Source organism: Eurosta solidaginis, chromosome 2 (genome assembly GCF_040869045.1).
Source record: "Eurosta solidaginis isolate ZX-2024a chromosome 2, ASM4086904v1, whole genome shotgun sequence".
Taxonomy (NCBI): Eukaryota; Metazoa; Arthropoda; class Insecta; order Diptera; family Tephritidae; genus Eurosta; species Eurosta solidaginis.
Window position 1 is genome coordinate 122,637,804 of NC_090320.1, and position 24,543 is coordinate 122,662,346.

The 24,543-nt window shown below is 40.8% G+C and overlaps 1 protein-coding gene and 1 pseudogene across 1 annotated transcript in view; both read left to right on the forward strand.

Moving 5' to 3' along the window:
• Positions 1–24,543, forward strand: part of CarT (Carcinine transporter) — a 514,516-nt gene that overhangs the window by 469,311 nt on the left and 20,662 nt on the right. The gene's annotated exons all lie outside the window — the stretch shown is intronic.
• LOC137239535 (microspherule protein 1 pseudogene) lies at positions 19,841–20,665 on the forward strand (annotated as a pseudogene).

Sequence of the window (24,543 nt, forward strand, 5' to 3'; positions counted from 1 at the left end):
ATTTATATTAGGGTGGATCGTTGTTTTTTTTTTTTTTGTGAAAAAATTAAGTAGGCGAAATTTTTTGCAGTTGTGCAAATATTTTTAAATATTATTTAGTTAAATTCTGCGCAATTATACGCGTTGTTGTGGTTTTATGAATACACCCTAGTGAAGGTGTTTCGTTTTACTTGTTTCTGTACTGCCTTAGCGCGTGTAAGTGCAGTTAACGGATTGGGGTTAGATTATATATATATATATATATAAAAAAAAACTGGCACAAGTGGGAGACTCGAATTTGGGAATTTTGCGGTTATATTTTGTTCATTTGTTGTGATTGAGAAGGAGAGACTTAATATAGTGCCCTTATGCCCGTGAGACAGCAATTGATAACGGGAATTTGCCAGTGGGTATGGAGAGTTAATACGCCGTGGGGTCTCTATACGTGATGGGATTTGAGAATATTATGTTATAAGTGTATTACGTATGTATGTATGTTTGAGTGTAGCGGACTATTTTCCAAGCTTCTCGAGATTTATATGTGGGAAATAAGAGATTATGTATTTCGAATTTACCGTAAATTGGCACCGCTATGAGACATACATACGTAATATATGCGCACTTACCGCTGGTTCAATTCTACTATGTTTTGTGCGTACTGTACCGTGATGTCCTTTAAGCTGATGAACCCGTTACCTTTCTGTTGTTTCTGTTGCTGGGACTCACGTTGCTGTTGTTGGCTTCTTTTGAATCTGCTTTGTCCCACTATTGCAGGTCTACTGCTCGTGCTATGAAATAAATATTTATGGATTTAAGAGACACTCTTATATGCCTTAAAGCACTTAAACCCAGCACTTATCCTTTTTTATAATTTTTTGAATTTTTTTTTTTTTTTTTTTTTTGAAAATGGGGTTTCCAGGGGTAAGTATAATTTTCTTTTCCAGGTAAGTGACACTTTTTTGAGGTAAGTGATTTTCTTTTTCAGGTAAGTGAACTTTTTTTCCGGTAAGTAATTTTCCTTTTCAGGTAAGTGAATTTTCGTGCGTATAATTTTCTTGACAAATACTTTTTTTTCTTAATGTTATATTCCCACAGTATTTTTAGTTTAATTTAACTTTTCTTTTCGGTTTTTGTTTTTTCGATGAGAAATTTTGATATGATCTTTTTTTCTTTGGTTCTCCCTACTGTACACTTTTCATGTATACGAATATGTTTATATGTATGTTTGTGTTCACATTTCGTTTTGCAATTAAGATATTTATTTCTTTCACTAAACTGTTTATTTTCGTTCGCTTTTTATATTTTTTATTAACTTTGGTGATTTTTTTTATTTATATGTAGGTACTCTTATGCGGGTTTTCTTTTGGAATGCACAAAATTCTTTCTAACTTTAAATTATGCCCTTTTAATTTTTTTCTTTCTAAACATTTTTCTCAATTATACTTCTTTTTTGCTTCTATATTTTCACTTGTGTACAATGTAAGCCTTTAAGTATTTCTTTTGTATTTGCACAGTAGGCTTTAGAAAGTTTTGCCGATTATAGTATTTTTTCTGTTTTTTTTTTTTACAAATTTTTTTTTTAGTTCAGCCTAATGAGCGGCATTTTTGTATGTACATATGTACGTGGATAGATTAATGTTTCACTGCACTCTTTTCCTTTTCATTTTTTACTTTATTTTCACAATTTTAAAAAATCAACGCGTCGCGAAAACCGATTTAATTATGTTTAATGCCCATTGAAAACTTACAGGGGGAAGGGCAAGCCGCCCTGGTGGTCGGATTCTCTTGACGACCTAAGAGCGTCCAGTCGGCGGCTCTTCAACAGAGCCAGGAGGAGTAAATTACCCTCGGACTGGGAGCTCTATAAGGTGAGTCTGGGGATTTATAAATATGAAATAAGGATAGCCAAGCGAGATGCATGGCGAAGCTTCTGCGAAAACGTAGAAGGCTGCAATGAATCCGCGAGATTTAGAAAAATACTCTCTAGGAACCCCGCTCCTCTGGGGTATCTGAGAGATGATGGTGGGGACTGGTCGATGAGTAGCGAGGAGTCCCTAAGGCTTTTACTGGACAATCATTTTCCCGATGTTCGAGTTGCGCAGGGATCTTCGCCTGCATGGTCGGCGGTCGTTGGCCATGCAGAAGTGCCTGCCATTCCAATACGGGAAAGTCAGATAACCTGGGCTATAGGGTCGTTCAAGCCCTATAAGTCTCCGGGCCCGGATGGAATCATTCCTGCGCAGCTTCAAAGGTCTTTGGGGATTTCCTGCCGCTGGTTGGCCATCATATATACTAACTGCCTCAGGCTTAACTATATCCCGAAGTCTTGGCACACGGTTAGGGTTATTTTCATTCCGAAGGCCGGCAGAAGCTCTCATGTATCACCTAAGGATTTCAGGCCAATCAGTCTCTCGTCGTTTCTTCTTAAGACGTTTGAGCGGTTGATTGACCTGTACCTACGGGAAAGGATACCTCGGGGGTTACTGTCGGCTTCACAACATGCGTACTGCAAGGGCAGATCGACGGAAACGGCTCTCCATTCGATTGTAAAGCAAATAGAGGGGTCCCTAGAACACAAAGAGAATGCTCTGGGTGCCTTTCTAGACATCGAGGGAGCTTTTAACAATGTCTTACCGGGGTCAATCGAAAGAGCTCTGGTGGGTTTAGGAGTCGAGGCGGCTCTGGTTGAATTTATTAGCAAACTTCTATGCGGCAGAATTGTCGCAGCGGAGTGGGGAGGGGCCATAATTAAGAGGAAGGTGTGCAGGGGCACGCCACAGGGGGGTGTCCTATCTCCTCTCCTCTGGGTTGTGGTAGTCAACGAGCTTCTTGTGGAGCTGGAAGCCAATGGTTGTCGGGTGGTTGCCTATGCAGATGACCTCGCTATCCTAGTCAGAGGCAAATTTCTGGGCGCCCTGCGCGATGTTCTTCAGGGCTACCTGGATACTGTGGCTAGGTGGGCTGAATCATGTGGATTGGCGGTCAACCCGGGAAAAACGGAATTGGTCCTTTTCACAAGAAGATATAAGGTGCCCGATTTCAGAACTCCCTCGATTGCAGGGGTACCGTTGGTACTTTCTGATAGGGTTAAATATTTGGGGATTGTTTTGGACAAGAAACTGTCCTGGAGACCCAATGCGGAAGATCGGGCCAGGAAGGCCGCCATTGCCTTGTACTGCTGCAGAGGAGCTATCGGAAAGAGATGAGGACTCTCGCCAAGAATAGTACACTGGCTTTATGAGATGGTGGTCAAACCGATTCTGCTATATGGGGTGCTGGTCTGGTGGAAAGCACTGGACACGGCGAGCAACTCCAAAATGTTAGTGTCAGTGCAACGGACGGCGCTGATCGGTATCAGTGGCGCTCTCAGAACAACGCCTACCTTGGCACTGAACGTCATGCTGAACATATACCCAGTAGATATTGCGGGAAAGGCGGCCGCGGCAAGGTCGTTGGTCAGGCTTCGTGATATGGGATATAGACTTTCTGACCGCGGACACTCTAGCCTTCTTACCAGTTTCGACTTCATCCCGGACAGAACGGACTACTGTATGCCGATAACAGCTCCCTATACAACCTTCACCCCAGTTATTCCAGAGAGAGAGGATTGGGGAAGAGGAATTATCTGGGGCATGGGACCGGTTAACTTGTTCACGGATGGGTCAAAGCTGGATGGAAAGGTTGGTGGGGGGGTCTTTTGTCAAGAGCTAAATTTAAGCCGCAAGTTTAAGTTGGCTGATCACTGCAGTGTATTCCAAGCGGAAATTGCTGCGATTAAGGATGCGGTGGATGGAATGCTATCCAGTGCTACCACGGTTAGGGAATTTAACATCTACTCTGATAGCCAATCGGCTATCAAGGCCTTGAGCTCAACTACAGTGCGATCGAGGGTGGTCTGGGAGTGCCTGACCTCGCTTGCGATTGCATCGAATTATTTTACAATTAAGATTATCTGGGTCCCGGGCCATAGTGATATCCCGGGTAACTGTCAAGCGGATCTCTTAGCCCGCATCGGTACAACTGAACCGGATGAAGATGGCTGTAGGGACTTCGGGATCCCGCTGGCCACCTGTGGATTGCTCCTCCATAGCAGGGCCTCGAATCAGCTCAGCAAACGTTGGGCGGATACCACGTCTTGCAGGGTAGCAAGACCTTTCTGGCCGAAAGTGGATGGCAGGAGGTCTGCTGAAATAATTGGGTTCACTAAGGCTCACCTATCAATGGTCATTGGGGTTTTGACAGGGCACTGTCCCATGGGTATCCATGCGGTACGTCTCAATATACTGGAAACTCCATCCTGCTGCAGCTGTATGGAGGATGATGAGGTGGAATCACCAAATCACTTTATGCTTGATTGTCCAGCTTTTGCCAGAATTAGGCGAAAGTACTTCGGTAGCGACTCACTTGGATCTCCCGAGGATATATCCAAAGTTGAGATCGGTATCATTCGGAGCTTTATCGGTGCTACCCAACGATTCTCTAAGTAGCTGGATCTAGGTCACCGTTATTTTTGGTGTATGTGGTATCACAACGGACCTTCGTGTTGTCCAAGTGAGCTATCCTTATCAGGGAAGCTACCACCTAACCTATCCTATCCTATGTTTAATTTTTATTTAAATTTTGAGTATTTTTTAGGTCGCTAGCTCATTTTTACGGCTGCAAACGTACCATGTATAAGTTTGCACTATAGGGGTATGTGCTCTGAGGGAGTTAAGGGGAAAGCTCTTCACTGCAAAAGAAATCAAAAACGCGACAACTTTCGTTTTAAATATATAACTGTAAATTTTATTATTAATTATTTAAGTATTTATTTTAACAATTTTCACTTTAGCGAATTTATTTTTGGGGCGCTTAATTTATTTAATATAAAGGACGTTGATAGTTAGGCGAATAACGATTAACTTAACTCAAGAATCAACCTTTTGAGTAATAATCCTACTAGGTAGGATTTAAGATAGTATGTTTCTTTGATAAGAAAAAGTAACAAATTTTATATATTTTAACGAATGTTAGCAGCACTGAGCGATGCTATCGTCTCTAAGCCGATGCTAAGCAGTGACGTGAATTCACATCCATAGATCAATCATTATGTATCTACTAAACGAAACAATAATTACGTCTACACATATGTACCATGTACGTATACGAGCAGCGGAGAGTCAATGCACAGACACATGCATATATCTGAGATGCTCCTGAAAGTATGCAATGAGAAAAAACTATAAAATTGTGCAATTGTAGTTACAGCTGAGAAGTTTGAGAGCTGCTGGACTAGAATCCAGAATCTACTGGAAGCACCTAGAAGATGCGAACGTTGAAATCCAAGAGTATAAAAGGCGGCAATTGTAGAGGCGCTGGAATTCAGTTTGATTTTAGTTGTCAAGCAGTTTCGACTAAGACGCTATCTAGGGAGCAAGAGCGGTATTATTTTGAATAGTAGAGTTACATTTGAGCTATCAATCAGTTTGGTTATTAAGCAAGCTATTCGTTGTACAGTTTGAGTGTTATTGTGAAGTACTTTAATAAAGGCAATTTTGCATTATTACAAATTGGAGTTATTTATTCAACAGTTTAGTGATTCGAACTTAGCAGAAGGGCAAATAAGAGTATTTGCAAGTAAATTCGTTACAATTGGTGTCAGAAGAGGAATTGTTGAATAAATTCCAGAGGACAACAAGGGCATGGCAAAGTTCAGTGAATTGAAGATCGAACAACTGAAGAAGGAGTTGGAGAGCCGTGGATTGAATACAAGCGGCGTTAAACTTGAACTTCAGGCACGGCTACGAGAGGCAATGGAAGCAGAAGGAATTGATGTGGACGAGTATGTCTTTCATCTTGATGGCGATGAGACAAAAAAATTGGAGGACAAAAATGAAACACCGCAGACAATGGCGAACACAGACTTGAACATGATATTGGTTGCAATATCGGCACAAATGTCCGAAATGTCATCACAAATATCCACCAACATGTCATCACAACTGGAAGAACAGAAAACGTATATGTCATCACAGATGGAATCCCAAGAGACACGAATAACATCGAAGATTAAAGCACAAGAAACGCGTATTTCAGAAATTTCGACACAGATTACATCAAAGATGGAAACACAACTGAAAGAACAAGAGGCACGCATAACAGTACAACTCGAAGCGCAAGAGGCGCGTATATCATCAAAACTCGAGGCGCGTATGGACGAGAAAATAACGCAGTTTGAGGAAAAAATCGAAGCCGAGGTGGATGCTTTGAGAGGTTTTTTTGTATGTACATATTTATTTATTTATTTATTTATTATTATTTAAAGTCGACGACAAACTATGGTCGACTGCATAATATAAAAGATATATAAATATACAACTCAAAAGATCAAATTTAAGATATATCGAGCTTTCAACAATGTTATATTACAAACAAAGAAATATTAATGAACATTACTATTTATTTTCAGAATATAATAATAATAAGAAATATGAGCAGAAATAAGATCTTATGCCGAAATCTTATACTGGCGGAATGCATCAGATTCCGCTCAGCATGATTTCGGAATGCAGTGGATTCCAATCTCCCTGTTGGAATGCAACAAGATTCCAATCAGCATGTCATGGGAATACGGCAGTGCTAAGAGTAGTGTAATGAGGATACGCCATCACAAGGCATAAAAAAGTAACATGACCTGTGTCATGAAAAAGCATGTTTTTTACGTTGTTGGAATGCACCAGATTCCAATCAACACAGTACTGTCTTGTTCCTTCTTAATGATACATGTTGATAAATGTTCCTCCATCCTTAAGCGAGATAGTTCCTGTTTTTTATCGAAGGAATAAAATGCCGGCAAATTAAATTAGCTTGTATCTCTTAAATTAGATAGGCAAGTATTGCATTACGTATAGTGGCAAAGGTACATTCAAGACTGATGCAGCTATACAAGTCATTGTAGTGCGCGCACCAGATAAGAAGAGGATTATTTTTAGCAAAGTTTCGTCGACAAAGGGGTAAATAGAAAGGAACGTAGTGTCTGGATACTCTAGGGGGAACCGCAAAAAACAAGCGGCTGAGGAGGTCCGCGGAATCAATTTCTCCAATAATGAGCTTATGGATGAATAATACCCCCCAGTAATATTCTCCGATTTTCCAGAGTGGGTAAGTTAATAAGAAGAAGTCTACTTCTGTATGGAGGAAGGTGGAGACTTGAGTCCCAATTAAGGCCGCGCAATGCAAATATCTAAAATTGCTTTTGAACTGACTCAAGACGCTTTATATGCTTTTGAGAAACAGGGGACCAAACGCATGAGCAATACTCGAGTATTGGACGAACCAGCGATGTGTAAAGAACCTTAGTGAGGTACGGATCATCGAACTCTTTAGCCCATCTTTTAACAAATCCAAGTAAACCCAACGCTTTGTTGGCTATAGATGAAATATGCATGTTAAAATTCAATTTCGGATCAAAAAGGACACCTAGATCATTTGCAATAGATATACGCTCCAAAGGCGTACCATCTATTACATAAGATTTCAATGCTGGCTTCACTCGGTGAAATGTCATATGCTTACATTTAGAGCAATTTAAAGCTAGTAAATTGTTGTGCACCAACATTGGAACGAGTCCAAGTCGGCCTGAAGAAGATCCAAGGAACTCAAATCGGTAGGACAGTAAGTGTAGCAAAGTTTTACATCATCCGCATACATTATAGTATGGGAATATAATATTGTCTGTGGCAAGTCATTAATGAAAAGGGCAAAGAGCAAAGGGCCTAGATGACTTCCCTGGGGTACGCCGGAGGAAACTCCGAACGATTCCGACAGATTGCACTTGAACAGGACTTTTTGGGTACGGTTAGAAAGATAGCTTTTCAGCCACATTAATAGGTGAAACGGAAAGCCCAGTAAATCAAGCTTATGAATAAGCAACTCGTGGTTGACGGTATCAAATGCTTTGCTGAAGTCCGTGTAGATGACATCCGTTGTACGTGGATAGATTAATGTTTCACTGCACTCTTTTCCTTTTCATTTCTTACTTTATTTTCACAATTTTAAAAAATCAACGCGTCGCGAAAACCGATTTAATTATGTTTAATTTTTATTTAAATTTTGAGTATTTTTTAGGTCGCTAGCTCATTTTTATGGCTGCAAACGTACCATGTATAAGTTTGCACTATAGGGGTATGTGCTCTGAGGGAGTTAAGGGGAAAGCTCTTCACTGCAAAAGAAATCAAAAACGCGACAACTTTCGTTTTAAATATATAACTGTAAATTTTATTATTAATTATTTAAGTATTTATTTTAACAATTTTCACTTTAGCGAATTTATTTTTGGGGCGATTAATTTATTTAATATAAAGGACGTTGATAGTTAGGCGAATAACGATTAACTAACTTAAAAGCGGTATAGTGCATTCCATTGGACCGCTTGCTTCTTAATAGGTAAATATGTATGCATTTCTTAAATATGCATATATTATGCAAACGGTAACTTAATAAATTGAGAGGATGTGTGGAATAACGGTATAACTCAAGAATCAACCTTTTGAGTAATAATCCTACTAGGTAGGATTTAAGATAGTATGTTTCTTTGATAAGAAAAAGTAACAAATTTTATATATTTTAACGAATGTTAGCAGCACTGAGCGATGCTATCGTCTCTAAGCCGATGCTAAGCAGTGACGTGAATTCACATCCATAGATCAATCATTATGTATCTACTAAACGAAACAATAATTGCGTCTACACATATGTACCATGTACGTATACGAGCAGCGGAGAGTCAATGCACAGACACATGCATATATCTGAGATGCTCCTGAAAGTATGCAATGAGAAAAAACTATAAAATTGTGCAATTGTAGTTACAGCTGAGAAGTTTGAAAGCTGCTGGACTAGAATCCAGAATCTACTGGAAGCACCTAGAAGATGCGAACGTTGAAATCCAAGAGTATAAAAGGCGGCAATTGTAGAGGCGCTGGAATTCAGTTTGATTTTAGTTGTCAAGCAGTTTCGACTAAGACGCTATCTAGGGAGCAAGAGCAGTATTATTTTGAATAGTAGAGTTACATTTGAGCTATCAATCAGTTTGGTTATTAAGCAAGCTATTCGTTGCACAGTTTGAGTGTTATTGTGAAGTACTTTAATAAAGGCCATTTTGCATTATTACAAATTGGAGTTATTTATTCAACAGTTTAGTGATTCGAACTTAGCAGAAGGGCAGATAAGAGTATTTGCAAGTAAATTCGTTACAATTGGTGTCAGAAGAGGAATTGTTGAATAAATTCCAGAGGACAACAAGGGCATGGCAAAGTTCAGTGAATTGAAGATCGAACAACTGAAGAAGGGGTTGGAGAGCCGTGGATTGAATACAAGCGGCTTTAAACTTGAACTTCAGGCACGGCTACGAGAGGCAATGGAAGCAGAAGGAATTGATGTGGACGAGTATGTCTTTCATCTTGATGGCGATGAGACAAAAAATTGGAGGACAAAAATGAAACACCGCAGACAATGGCGAACACAGACTTGAACATGATATTGGTTGCAATATCGGCAAAAACGTCCGAAATGTCATCACAATTATCCACCAACATGTCATCACAACTGGAAGAACAGAAAACGTAGATGTCATCACAGATGGAATCCCAAGAGACACGAATAACATCGAAGATTAAAGCACAAGAAACGCGTATTTCAGAAATTTCGACACAGATTACATCAAAGATGGAAACACAACTGAAAGAACAAGAGGCACGCATAACAGTACAACTCGAAGCGCAAGAGGCGCGTATATCATCAAAACTCGAGGCGCGTATGGACGAGAAAATAACGCAGTTTGAGGAAAAAATCGAAGCCGAGGTGGATGCTTTGAGAGGTCGTATACAGGAGTTGCAATTACATCGGCCAGCTGTTTCAGCAAGCAATCCAAAGGTAAAAACACCATCCTTTTACGGTTCTATTCCTTTCCAGGCCTTTAAGCTTCAGTTTGAGAAGACCGCAGCAGTGAACAACTGAAGTGCTGGAGATAAAGTTGCTGCACTATTCGTAGCATTGAAAGGAACAGCTGCAGAAATCTTACAGACTATTCCAGAGTACGAACGGAACAGTTATGACGCATTGATCGCTGCTGTAGAACGGCGATACGGAAGCGAACACAGGAAGCAGATCCACCAAATAGAGTTGCAAAACCGCTACCAAAAAGCTAATGAGACTTTGCAGGAGTTTGCGTCAGATGTCGAAAGGCTTGCACATTTGGCGAATGTCGACGCACCCGTGGAATACACCGAAAGGGTAAAAATTCAGAGCTTTATAAATGGCATACGGGACGTCGAAACGAAGCGAGCCACATACGCAAACCCAAAGCCAACATTTGCAGAAACGGTATCGCATGCACTGACTCAGTAAACAGCCTCACTTTTGTGTAAACCAGTTTTCAAAGCACGCCGTGTGGAATTAGAAAGGCAAGAGTGGGTAGACACAATTTTGGAAGCACTAAAGGGATCTCAACAGAAGAATGCCGGAGTTATTAAATGTTTTAAGTGCGGCAACCCAGGTCACATTGCACTTCATTGCGATCTTGGTCCTAATAGTTCCAACAATGTGGGTGGCCGTAACCGCAAAGCTGGCGGAAATGAGCAAGAGCGTGTCGAATGTAAAGAACGAAAACTTGCCCCGGCTATTGAATGTCCTGTCATATCTGTGTCGCAAATTGGAAGGAAATCAAGAAATCTTACCGTCAGAGGGAATGTGGATGGTAAAGAACGTGTACTGACTGTAGATACGGGCGCATCTCATTCCTTGATCCGATCTGACTTGGTCAACAGGAGAGTAAAACCGTTACCTGGAGCAAGGTTGCGTACGGTCACAGGCGAGTATAACCAAGGCCAGGGAGAAGTGATATGTGAAATCCTAATTGGGAAGGTCATGGTTTTACACAAATTCGTTGTGGCGGAGATCTTTGATGAAGTCATATTGGGAGTGGAATTCTTGGTTGACCATGACATCAGGATCGATTGCGGAAAAAAATTATGCGCTATAAGAAGCAGGACATACCACTTAACTTTAGTTTGGAAAAAGGGTTCAGCAGTAATCGGGTACTAGTGGAGAAGACTCGACAAAGGCCACGAAATTCAAAGGTAAAGGTTGATGGAACAAATGGGCCAAACAAATCAAAACCGAAGGTACCTGTGAAAGAAACACTGGCATTGAAAAACCCTAACGGACGTACTAAAACGAAGGAAAGGATTTCGCAGAAAGAATGCAAGGGTGGTTTCAAGCCAAAGCACACTACTGTTGTGAAGCGTCGGAACGATACTGATTATGCAAAGCAAATCCGTCCAGCGCAAGTTCTACGAAGTAGTTCATTGGCCAAACAACAGAGTGTGAAGGAACGGCCCAGGGTAATGAGTAGTAAGATGAAACACTGGCATGATAAGAACTTTAATTCGGAAGGTTTCTTGGCGGAAGATTTGGTACTGTTAAACAACCCTCACCGGCGGAAAGGTGTTCCAGCCAAATATCGGTGCAGTTGGGAAGGCCCGTACAAGGTTGTGAAGAAGATCAGTGATAACATCTACCGCATACAAAGCATTGAGAAACCATGGAGTAGAAGAGTGGTATATTTGGAGATGCAAGCGACGTTTAGATCGGGAGATTTGTCTGATCGGGACGAACAGACTTAGGTGGAGGGCAGTGTAACGAATGTTAGCAGCACTGAGCGATACTATCGTCCCTAAGCCGATACTAATCAGTGACGTGAATTCACATCCCTAGATCAATAATTATGTATCTACATAAACGAAACAATAATTGCGTCTACACATCAGGGATGGGCGTTATCAACAAATTTGACAAACCATTGACGAAAAAATAAAAAATAAATTTTTATTCATTATTCAAGAAAACTTAAGTGATGAATAACATGGTATTTTTTATTCAAGCATTTCTTGAATAATGAATAACATTTTCTCGTTATTCAAAATATTCTAATTGATGATAAACGCCCATTCTTATTTTTGCAAATTTTGAATAAAGAGTTGAGTTATTATTCATTATTTACAAAATTTGGAATAACAATAAAATTTTAGTTTTTATTCAGGTATTCAAAAATAAAAAAATAAACCATCGAGATGCCCTGAAAATATACCCATATGCGTAACCAGTTCGCGTGTAGTTCTGAAGCTTCTTAGGATAATATTGAGATGATTTTGGGGAGTATTCGAGGGGTTGTTTGGGGGCCGTTTGGGGGTTATTTCTGGGACACTTTGGCCTGGTTTAGGGGAGTACCTCGGGGTCCTCCCGGGGTAATTCCGTGACCTTTTTGGGATTCCCTCGGTGTCATTTGGGGGTCATTCCGGGATAATTTTGGGGACTCCATCGGGGTCATTCCGGGATGATTTTGGGGACTCCCTCGGGGTCATTTGGGGGTCATTTCGGGATGGTTTTGGGGACTCCCTCGAGGTCATTAGGGGTCATTCCGGGATCTTTTTGGGGACTCCCTCGGGTCAGTTGGGGGCCATTCGTGCGTCATGCCGGACCTCTTTGGGGACTCCCTCGGGGTCATTTGGGGGTCATTTCGGAATGGTTTTGCGGACTCCCTCGGGGTCATTTGGGGTCATTCCGGGATCTTTTTGGGGACTCCCTCGGGGTCATTTGGGGGTCATTTGTGGGTCATTCCGGGATCTTTTTGGAGACTCCCTCGGGGTCATTTGGGGGTCATTCGTGGGTCATTACGGGATCCTTTTGGGGACTCTATCGGGGTCATTTCGGGATGGTTTTGGGGAATCCCTCGGGGTCATTTGGGGGTCATTTCGGGATGGTTTTGGGGACTCCCTCGGGGTCATTTCGGGGTCATTCCGGGATCTTTTTGCGGAATCTCTCGGGGTCATTTCAGGACAAATATACTCGATCACCTGATTTTAAAGGTACTATAACGGTCTCATCCTGCGTCTCTATCACCCGCTGAAGATAGCCGTATGATACGACCTACATAACATTAAAAAAGTTTCAAGTGACATAACTTGGATATCTGCGTATTAAGAAAAAATTGTGTTTTAATTTGCATGTTTTCTTCTAGAGAGTGCACGCAGAAGCTTATGAAAATCAATATAAGCCATATGTGCAGAAAAAACGGGAAAAGCTGGTGAACAGGACATCTGGTGCTAGAAAAAAATTGAACCGTTCGAGGCGTCAGAAAAAATATGAAGACAATGTTGTTGCCTATGTGCTCGAAAGTATGAGTCCCCTATCCACAGATGAAATGCTGTCATTCAAAAAATTAATAGATGGTGAATAACTTTAATTGGGAGCGTGCCGTTATTCTGTATTACAAAATTCTGGGTGACAAAATTCTGTAAATTGCAAAAAAATTCTGCTTGAACAAAATTCTGCTTTTTTAAAATTCTGCTTTCTAAAATTCTGCTTTCAAAATTCTGTATTACAAAATTTTGTATAGCAGAATTCTGTATTAAAATATAATATTAATAATGTTAAAGAGGTCATGCATTCATAATTCCGGAAGTCGAAACACCGGAAATCAATATTATGGAAGTCAATATTCTGGAAAAGGCCGATCCACAACGGCTGCGCCATGCACAGTAATTTTGCGTAGAACACCTTTCTGATAGGTGGCCTTCGGCCGCGCTTATAAAAAATAACCCTGGGCTACGCCATGCCAAGTCCGGATGTGTGGTATAACCGTGGCTACCGCCACGGTGATGTCCTTCTGCGTAGTACACCCTTCTGCATATGACGAAAATCACAAAACTTGAATAAAGCAGAATTTTTCGCATTAGACATGCAGAATTTTGAAAAAGCAAAATTTTAGAAAGCAGAATTTTTTTGCAATTTACAGAATTTTGTCACCCAGAATTTTGTAATACAGAATAATGACACGCTCCCAATTAAAGTTATTCACCATCTATTAATTTTCTGAATGACAGCATTTCATCTGTGAAAAGGGGACTCATACTTTCGAGCACATAGTAGGTAACAATATTGTCATCATATTTTTTCTGACGGCTCGAACGGTTCAATTTTTTTCTAGCACCAGATGTACTGTTCACCAACTTTTCCCGTTTTTTCTGCACATATGGCTTATATTGATTTTCATAAGCTTCTGCGTGCACTCTCTAGAAGAAAACATGCAAATTAAAACAAAATTTTTTCTTATTACGCAGATATCCAAGTTATGTCACTTGAGACTTTTTTAATGCTATGTAGGTCGTATCATACGGCTATCTTCAGCGGGTGATAGAGACGCAGGATGAGACCGTTATAGTACCTTTAAAATCAGGTGATCGAGTCTATTTGTCCTGAAATGACCCCGAGAGAGTACCCAAAAAGATCCCGGAATGACCCACGAATGACCCCCAAATGGCCCCGAGGGAGTCCCCAAAAAGACCCGGAATGACCCCCAAATGACCCCGAGGGATTCCCCAAAACCATCCCAAAATGACCCCCAAATTACCCGAAGGGATTCCCCAAAACCATCCCGAAATGACCCCGAGAGAGTCCCCAAAAAGATCCCGGAATGACCCACGAATAACCCCCAAATGACCCCGAGGGAGTCCCCAAAACGATCCCGGAATGACGCACGAATGACCCCCAAATGACCCGAGGGAGTCCCCAAAAAGATCCCGGAATGACCCCAAATGACCACGAGGAAGTCCCCAAAACCATCCCGATATGACCCCCAAATGACCCCGAGGGAGTCCCCAAAAAGATCCCGGAATGACCCCACATGACCCCGAGGGAGTCCTCAAAACCATCCCGAAATGACCCCCAAATGACCCCGAAATGACCCCGAGGGAGTCCCCAAAACCATCCCGAAATGACCCCGAGGAAGTCCCCAAAAAGATCTCGGAATGACCCACGAATGACCCCCAAATGACCCCGAGGGAGTCCCCAAAACCATCCCGAAATGACACCGAGGGAGTCCCCAAAACCATCCCGAAATGACCACGAGGGAGTCCCCAAAAAGATCCCGGAATGACCCACAAGGAAACCCAAAAAGGTCACGGAATGACCCCGGGAGGACCCCGAGGTACTCCCCTAAACCATGCCAAAGTGTCCCAGAAATTACCCCCAAACGGCCTCCAAAAAACCCCGCGAATACTCCCCACAATCATCGCATTATTACCCTAAGAAGCTTCAGAACTACACGCGAACTGGTTACGCATATGGGTATATTTTCAGGGCATCTCGATGGTTTATTTTTTTATTTTTGAATACCTGAATAAAAACTATAATTTTATTGTTATTCCAAATTTTGTAAATAATGAATAATAACTCGACTCTTTATTCCAAATTTGCAAAAATAAGAATGGGCGTTTATCATCAATTAGAATATTTTGAATAACGAGAAAATGTTATTCATTATTCAAGAAATGCTTGAATAAAAAATAACTTTTTATTCATCAATCAAAAAATTTAAAATGATGAATAATTTTTTATTTTTTATTTTGATTTGTTTCATTTCAAAATGACTCAACCCTGCTACACATATGTATGTACCATGTACGTATACGAGCAGCGGAGAGTTAATGCACAGACACATGCATATATCTGAGATGCTCCTGAAAGTATGCAATGAGAAAAACTATAAAATTGTGCAATTGTAGTTACAGCTGAGAAATTTGAGAGCTGCTGGACTAGTAGATTCTGGAAGCGCCTAGAAGATGCAAACGTTGAAATCCAAGAGTATAAAAGGCGGCAATTGTAGAGGCGCTGGAATTCAGTTTGATTTTAGTTGTCAAGCAGTTTCGACTAAGACGCTATCTAGCGAGCAAGAGCAGTAGTATTTTGAATAGTAGAGTTTCATTTGAGCTATCAAACAGTTTGGTTATTAAGCAAGCTGGACAAATGCGTGGTGGCAACGGCGCGCACCCACGTATTTGTTAAAGATTAGTTAGGCGAAAAAAAGGGGAAGAAAAATAAAAACACCAAAAAGGTTTCGTATTAATAAAAGGAATTCACAGTGTTTTTTTTATTCAATGTGTATAAATACAACAAGTGTTAAGGAAAATGTTAACAAATGTTGTGAAAGGTTTAAAAATATTAAATATATTTTTGGAAATTGTTAAATATGTTTTTTTGGAAATTGGCAACTTACGTGAGCGTGTGATTACGTGTTCCTTTGCTGGCTGCTGGATTAAAAGAGGACGAGACTCTTTGCTACATGAGCCGATGAACCCACGATACAGCTCCTTCGTTGGGTTTCCCGGCAACAAAGTTGCTGTACCGCGGGCTCACAGCGGTAAAATCTTAAGATACATACATACTACAACTCACACATGTTTTGGCGTCAGAATGGTATGGCGACGATTTATCTCGCCGCTGCTGTCTTCCGCGTTTGGATGACTTGGTCGGGCCTCCTTGGAGTCCAATGTCGCGGTGCTGCCAGTTTCCTCGTTCGTTTCGACGTTTGTTTGCTTTCTCCGCGCTTCTTTCATGTTGTAACAGCGGCCGGAAACTGCGCGTCCCATGGTTGACTGTTGACGGTCTTGTTGTCTCCGTTTTACCTCTTTCTTCCTCCGCCTTTGCTCTCTCCTCCTCCACCTGCTGAGCCCAGGACTTTGTCGGCCCCATTAGGTGGATTGACAACGTGTCATCGGACGGGTTGTCGTCGCCAATGGTTGTTGCATCATCGCGTTCAGAAGGACGCTCATCTAGATGGAACGTGGTGTGGTGCTTTTGCTGGCACCGTTTGCAGCGATATTTACTTTTGCAGTTGTCAACGCGATGAAACGGCGACAAACAATTCGGGCAGTATTTATGTAGTAGGACAGCCCGTAACCTTTCTTCGGGCGACTTGCTTCTGTACTCAGCGCAGAGCCTCATACTATGGTTTCCACCGCAGAGCTGGCAGGCGACGTCGAAGCGCTTGGCGCTCCCCTCTGACTTGGCCAATAGAGTTTCGAAACGGGTCATGATCTGAAAGAATATTGGTATCATTGATCATGCCCAAATTGAGGTTGGCGGAATGTTGTTTAGGTGGCGTAAGCACAAAAAAAATTATCTCTAATATATTATCCAAAAAAAAAAAAACATTTTATTGAAATAAAATTTAATTTAAATAAAATTAAAGACCATAAGTAAATACTTATGCGCGCTGGTGGCTGGTGCTTTAGTCATTCCCCGTCATTTGACTAGTCATTTTACGGTCATAGGTTATATTCCTAGTCACATTTGCATGGGCGTGATTAGGTTTTGTGACCAAATTTTTTGTAGGGATTTTATAATTTATTTTATGTCGGTAGATGTCGCCGAAGTAGACCTAAAGATTTATTTTTGATTTGTGGTGAACTTTGTTTTCACAACAAGTGGCCTGCCACCACACGGAACGGTTCGAAACCTGGCTGAAAAGGTATTACAGAGTTGCACTTCCACCATTCAACATTATTTTTGACGTGTATTGTCGATAATGTTGAGATCCGTGGAATTAAGTATTTTAAATCTCGACCAAATGAATGATTGGTCGAGATATGTAATACGCGACATGTGTCGCGTGTTGTGCTCAATATGTCGTGCGGCATGCAATGCCTGACGTGTAGTGCGTGACGTGGAGTGCGGCGTGTAGTGCATGACGTGTAGTGAATGAAGTGTTAACGTTAGTATTGCAATAATAATTGACAGTCAGACATTAAATGTAGAGATTTTGACGTCTGCTACGCTTTTCCATTTCCTGAATGGAAAAAAGGAAAAAAAATGTCATTGATTTACGACATGCGGTGAGTATAGTTACTATTCGTATAGTAAAAATTTGCTAATTTTAACCTTACTTCCTTCTTTTCATTGATCAATTTTTCTTTTGCATTTTCAGGTTAAAATATTACAATGAACAGTCACATTAATTAATGACCCCAAAAGGACAGTTCATCTCTGTACTGGCACTGATGAACGTTGTACAAAAATCTAACAAGCAGCAGCTCAAACCATGGCAGTTGCATAATATTTATTTATTTCAATATTAATCTAGAAAATATAAAAAATTTTCACACAGATTACAAGAAGAAAAAGCATCTAAAAAAATAACAACCATTATTATTTTAACTTAAAAACTAATTAGCTAAGAAAAAGTTCATTTAATCTTTGTTTAAATACTTCCTTCGTAGAGGAAAAATCAAGATTTCCAGGGTTCATAAGCGAATTAAATTCTTTCAAGCTCTAAAAATCGGAGCATTAGTTGCGTAGTTAGTTCTAACAAAGTCCAACCAGAAAATATCGTGATTCCGTAATTGCGATTGATTGCAAGTATATATCGCGCTATATCGTCATGTATTCGCCGGAGCGAGTATAGCACACACAGATTTGATACGTACTACCGAAGAGCGCCACAAGAAGGCTGTAGCGCATTTTTGGCACACTTTAAAATCGCGCGGCCAGCGGTCATCTGATTGAGGCAGCTAAACTTTACACAATGGAGTGCTTGAGGTATGTCCTGTTGCGTGAGGGTGTGGCGCATAGCGATGGAAGTAAGTTTAAATAAAACATTAAAGCACAACAATACGCACATATTTATATATATATGTATGTCAGCACTTTGTGTGCAACAAGAATTCTCCGCAAAGTGCTTAAAGTTAAAATAACACTACTTAAACCATTACATAAGACACACCGATTTCCAAAATATATAACCTGGATCTTTGATCTTCAAGCAAAATATTATTTAAAAGTAGTTTCCATAAAATTAACGAAAATAAAACCTTTTAAAATTTCACTTGCCATTTCTTCTTTACAATACACCTGTGCAGCAAAAGTGGCAGATTTGTGGCAAGTGCCTCATTCAAAATTGTCTAATATTTCCTTTGCTTAGCTTGGACACAAGAGCGTAGCCGCATGAATCCACAATACTCCAGGAAAAAGGGAAAAGAAAGCTGCCAGACAATATTAACATATTTGAAGACGACTTCTAGCAGGAAGTTGTTGTTTCTGTTGTTGCTGTAATTGTCGTAATATGTGAAGAGGCTACTAAACTCATTATGCGTTTTCCATTTCCAATATCTTAATCAAATGTGCATGTTAAAATTATGAAAATGTATTTGCACTTGCATTAGTTGATTTATTAATAGCTGCCAAGTTGGATAGCGTTTAAATTAATTATTTAGCGGAAATGTTGCGATTGGCGTGCGAAAGCCAATGGCTGCCTAATTATTTGCGACGATTGTTGATATTTATTTAAATTTACATACAGGCTTATTTTTGGTATGATTGCGATATTTAAGCGGTGGTGGAATAGCACTGTAATTTAAAAACTCCACCTACTCCTTTAGAGGAGAGGGATTTAGAAACGCGCTATACCTATGCATTAACCCGTTTAGTGGCGAAAATACCATAAGGAATCCTCGAAGTAGAGTCCGTGAACCAAATATTCCTTTGGTTGGTTACTACTATGCTGGACGGCTAAGGAGATCGGACGCAAGCAGCGCTCTAGGCGCCATTTCGATGTACATTCTCCAGGAACCAATTGCCTAATGTACCCTGCGTGTTTACTCAAACCATTTATTTCCATAAATAAACTTTCTGATAGGTTCCATGGAGCATTTTGACACGGCCTCTAGGGCAGGCACCATAAAACTGCTGAGAGTTCAGAACCTCATGTACCCCGAGGTGGACGCTCGCAGAAGAAATGGTGACTGTCTCCTTGCAGCCTTCCACACTGCACCTGTCTTTAATAAGTATTCCCATTCTGTGCCAGATGGCCAGTCCCATTTCAAGATGGATTTGATCTTGAATGTTAATTTCCTAAACATATTCAGTGAAGACGTTGTCCTTCTATAGTTGTAGCCAGGCCATGTTTTCTAGATGATTTTGCACGTAGCCTTAGAGTACCAATTGCGAATTACGGTTTTCTCTGTTGTACGAACCGGCAATATCACGTATTGCTGTAGCTGCCATGCGAAATCTACATCCAGAGTTGGTAGAATCGGTTCAAAGCAAAGCTCTTTTTAGTGTTCAAGAAGAAAAACTTTTAGGAGCTTTTAAAAGTGCTGATAGCCCTAAACTTGAGCAGTTCCAAGAGTTACTGGACAAAAATGCCTCTGTATTTTATGTTTCACGTACAGCCAAATCTTTACAAAATCATTGGCAAATGATGAAGCAATATCAATTATTGACAGATCAAAATGTTAAGCCACTTCATATGAGTGATCAACCATTAAGTTTTTCTTGTGCTGAAGATCTTATACTCGATGCAGAACTTAGTGATCAACGTGATGAGGCATTGGGATCGAACTTGCTTTAACTGATCGTCAAAATAAGCGTGAAATTCGTATTTTAGAGAACGAGTTAAGTCGGTGGAATGTCGGTGACAGGTGTCTCGCCACCTGAATTCGATGGACAAACGCTAGCTGTACTTCGTGGTCGGCTAGTTCGTTACTTAATGCGATCCAAAGAAATAACCTTTGGCCGTTATGTTGAAGATTCTCATGTCGATGTAGACCTATCACTAGAAGGGCCAGCCTGCAAGATATCAAGACGCCAGGGTACAATTAAACTTCGAAGTAATGGAGATTTCTTTATAGCAAACGACGGTAAAATACCTATATTCATTGATGGTGCACCTTTGCTAAGTGGGATTAAGACTCGACTCGCCAACAATTGTGTTGTTGAGATTTGCAGTTTACGATTCGTTTTTCTGGTAAATGATGAACTAATAAATGTTATCCGACATGGAAGCGCGAATACAACCGCAGCTTTAAACTAGGAGTTGCCGTAAAAATTGTATGACTTTTATTATAAATTATAAAAAGTCTGCAGAAACGCACGGAAATACTCTAATAAATTTCTACACATCTAATACAAAGTCAGGGACGTACTTTTAACATAACTTAAAAAATCATAATTAAATCATTTTATTCAGTGGAATTTAACAGTATTTAATCTGGTACAATGTTTTCGTTTTCCGTTTTAACTTGAGAATTTTTGAGTCATACCGTAGAAGCATTTAATACTTTTGGTTTAGTTGTGTGGCTCGCTGTTACAGTCCTTGAACGGCTTTCTGCACTGCCCGAAGCATTAGAGGTATTTGAACAAAAATTTTCATCTGCACTCATCAAGATTGTCACTGTAGGTGTCCACTTCGATCTCTTTATTTAACGAACGTATAATAGTCTCCAAATCGTGTACTTCGCCATCCTCTTAGATTGCCTCAGACATTCTGGCAGTTTCAGTTTCTAGGGGTCTAGGGTACGGCAATTTGTATTTTACTTTCCTCACAGAGGTCGCTACACCTTTGATCGATATCAAACACGATTTATATGCGCCACACAGTGGTCAAGAGCACAGACAAGCGGCGCTCGGTGAAAATTTGCCCGTTTTCAATCGAAAGCTGTATATCAGCAATTAAATTCCATAAAAATTGTAGAATATAAAGTAGTTAAAAGCGACAATGTTTGTATTTTTCTCCGTCAGGGAGAATTGCTGCTCGGCTGCTTTTTCACATTACCTCAGTTGCGGAAAGTCATACGAGCTTTTATGATTTGTTACAAATATTTGAATACGAAAAGAAATTTGGACGAACGATTGGCACATTCAAATTTAATAGTACTATTATTGACTACCAGAACATTGCAGAAACATTTCCATATAAACTGACGTGTTATTGGCAAACACATCCATATGCGATTTGGAACCTATACATTTATCTGATTGGGTAAAGGGGCTCGATTCCAAATTTAAAGTCTTAACGATGTTGTTTGATTACACACTACGCTAAAATGCCCGCATGACAAAATGGAATATTTTCCATCTAATACAATTCAGAAAGCCGATGATTCCGTACATGAAAACCCTGAAAATGTAATCTGTAGACGCTATCATATATCGAAACTTTTTGCCAATAATTTGTATTATACCCAGTAAACGTTCGAAATATGAATCATAAGTGAGTAGTCAAGAATAATCACATTTAAGGTACATTTTCCTCCCGACGATACATTAGTTTCTTATTCGAAAATACTTTTAAATTTCGAAGTTTGGTTCATATGGGATATGATATATGGGAGATTTGATTGCGGATTCTGTGGCAGATAATGAATCTGCGTTAGGGTATGTTGGCCTCGTTCAGGGGAACGGGAGCAGGGTTACCGGGGTGTTGGCCTCGTTCGGGATGAACGAGAGCTGGGTTATTTGGGATGGAGGAATGTGGACTATTAAAGTTCATTTTCGTTGTCGTTGGGCGGAAGTAGTACCAGTTTCGCAATTGGTCTACTAATTTGTTCTTTAATTGTATTGACGTCAACAACACGTACACGGTTATCGGAACCTGGATGTGTGTTGACGACTCTCCCCATTCTCCACTCGTTTGGATTGTGGATGTTTCCATTTATACCTTTTCTGGATCTCGGTGAGATATTCCGATTTCCATCTTTTGCAAAAGGTCTGATGAAGGGCTTTCATCTTTTGCCATCGGTTTACAATGGAGGCAGGGTTTTCACTACAGTCGAGTTCAGGTGGAGCTAAAAGATGCCCACCTACGAGAAAATGGCCTGGAGTAAGCGGCTCCAGGTCGGAAGGGTCGTTGGATGAGGGAGTTAGAGGCCTCGAGTTGAGGCGGGCCTCAATTCGACATAAGAGGGTTGTAAACTCTTCGAGAGTATATTTATGATCTGACGCGATCTTTTTAAAGTGGGTCTTAAAACTTTTTACCCCCGCTTCCCACAAACCTCCCATGTGAGGAGCGCTTGGCGGTATAAAATGCCATTCTATAATGTGATGGCTATATTTAGGCAACGCTCCGTCCCTTGCTTCACACAGAAATGCTTTAAACTCGGATCGTAAAGATCGACAAGCTCCGACAAAGTTAGTACCGTTGTCGGAGTAAACGTTTTTCGGACAGCCTCGTCTGGATACAAATCTGGCGAAGGCAGCTAGGAAGGACCCGGTACTAAGGTCGTTTGTCGCTTCGAGATGGATGGCTTTCGTCGAAAAGCAGACAAACAGGCAAACATATCCTTTTGAAATTCGACATCCCCTCCCTCGGTAGGATTTTATATCGAATGGTCCCGCGAAATCTACCCCAGTGTTAGTGAAGGCCCTAGTAAAGGTGGTGCGCTCTTTCGGAAGGATCCCCATAAGTTGCATTTGTGTCCGCTTCCTGTAAATGGTACAGACCTTACAGTTGCGGATTACCGACCTTATCATGACTTTAACGCGTGGGATCCAGTACTGAGTGCGGATATAACGTAGCATCAGCTGGTTCCCTCCCTGCAGGGTGGTCTCATGAGAGGATTGAATTATAAGTCTGGATAACCTGCAAGTATAAGGAAGAATAATGGGATGACTTTCGTTATGGGACATGTCTTTGGATGCCCCAGTCCGCCCCCAGTTCGAATGATGCATTCGTCATCTATATATGGGTTCAGGGGTAAAATCTCACTCTTCCCATTTATTAGTTTTCCTGACTTCAAATTTGCGTACTCTTCTTGATAATGTTGCCTCTGGCATATTGTTATCAATCATCGTATTGTTTTTTCTATTTCGTCAGGAGCTATCGAATGAGAATCCCTTTTAAAAGAGGCTTTAGTTGTTGGGTGCGTATTCTGGAAAAACCGAAGAATATAGGATATAACCCGCAAAGCCCTCGGTAGATCGGAAAACCTATCCAGAATATCAAAGTTATTTTTGACCGAAGTTGTATGAACTTTCACCCTCTTTTCCTCCATATTCGTATTGTAATCTTCTTCTTGTGTTGGCCAATTTTCGTTGTCTTCTTGTAACCAAGAAGGTCCCTGCCACCACAAAGAATTGTCGATTAGATCCGAAGCGAGGAGGCCTCTGCTCACCAAATCTGCAGGGTTTGACGCAGAGTCTACATGCCGCCATACTTTGTCTCCAACTTTGTCGATGATTTTCGTTATTCGATGTGCCACAAACGTTGACCACGAACATGGTGGTTTTCGGATCCATGCCAGTACTATAGTCGCATCTGTCCAAAGGGTTACTTTAATATTGGAAAGTTGCATATTTTCTATGGCCGACTCTATCATTTCTGCAAGCAGGACTGCGCCGCAGAGTTTCAATCGTGGCAATGATATAGTTTTGACCGGGGCTACTCTCGTCTTGGCCATCAGCAAGTTGGTGAAGACTTGATCCTTCGTTTGTACCCTCAGGAAAACAGTGGCGGCATATGCTTTTTCCGAAGCATCGCTGAATCAGTGTATTTCCACGCTCTCCTTTGGGGTAAAATGAACCCATCGCGGTATGCGGATATCGTTGATTTTTCCGTAATTTTGCATAAATGCGGTCCAACGATCTAGAGTAGTTGGTAATACTTCTTCGTCCCAACCCGTGCCTTCCAACCAAATATTTTGCATTATAATTTTGGCTACAATTACGACTGGTGCCAGCCAGCCAAGAGGGTCAAAAAGTTTTGCTATCGCAGACAGTATTGACCTTTTTGTTACAGTAGGGTTATTATCAAATGGTTTCGCTGCAAAGTAGAAGTAGTCGAAATGAGCGTTCCATCTGATACCGAGTGCTTTTACCATGCTTGTGTCTTCAAACTCAAAAAAATCCTCGCTTAATAAGTGTTGCTTCGGTATACCCTGTAGAATTTTCTTGCAGTTGGACGTCCATTTTCGC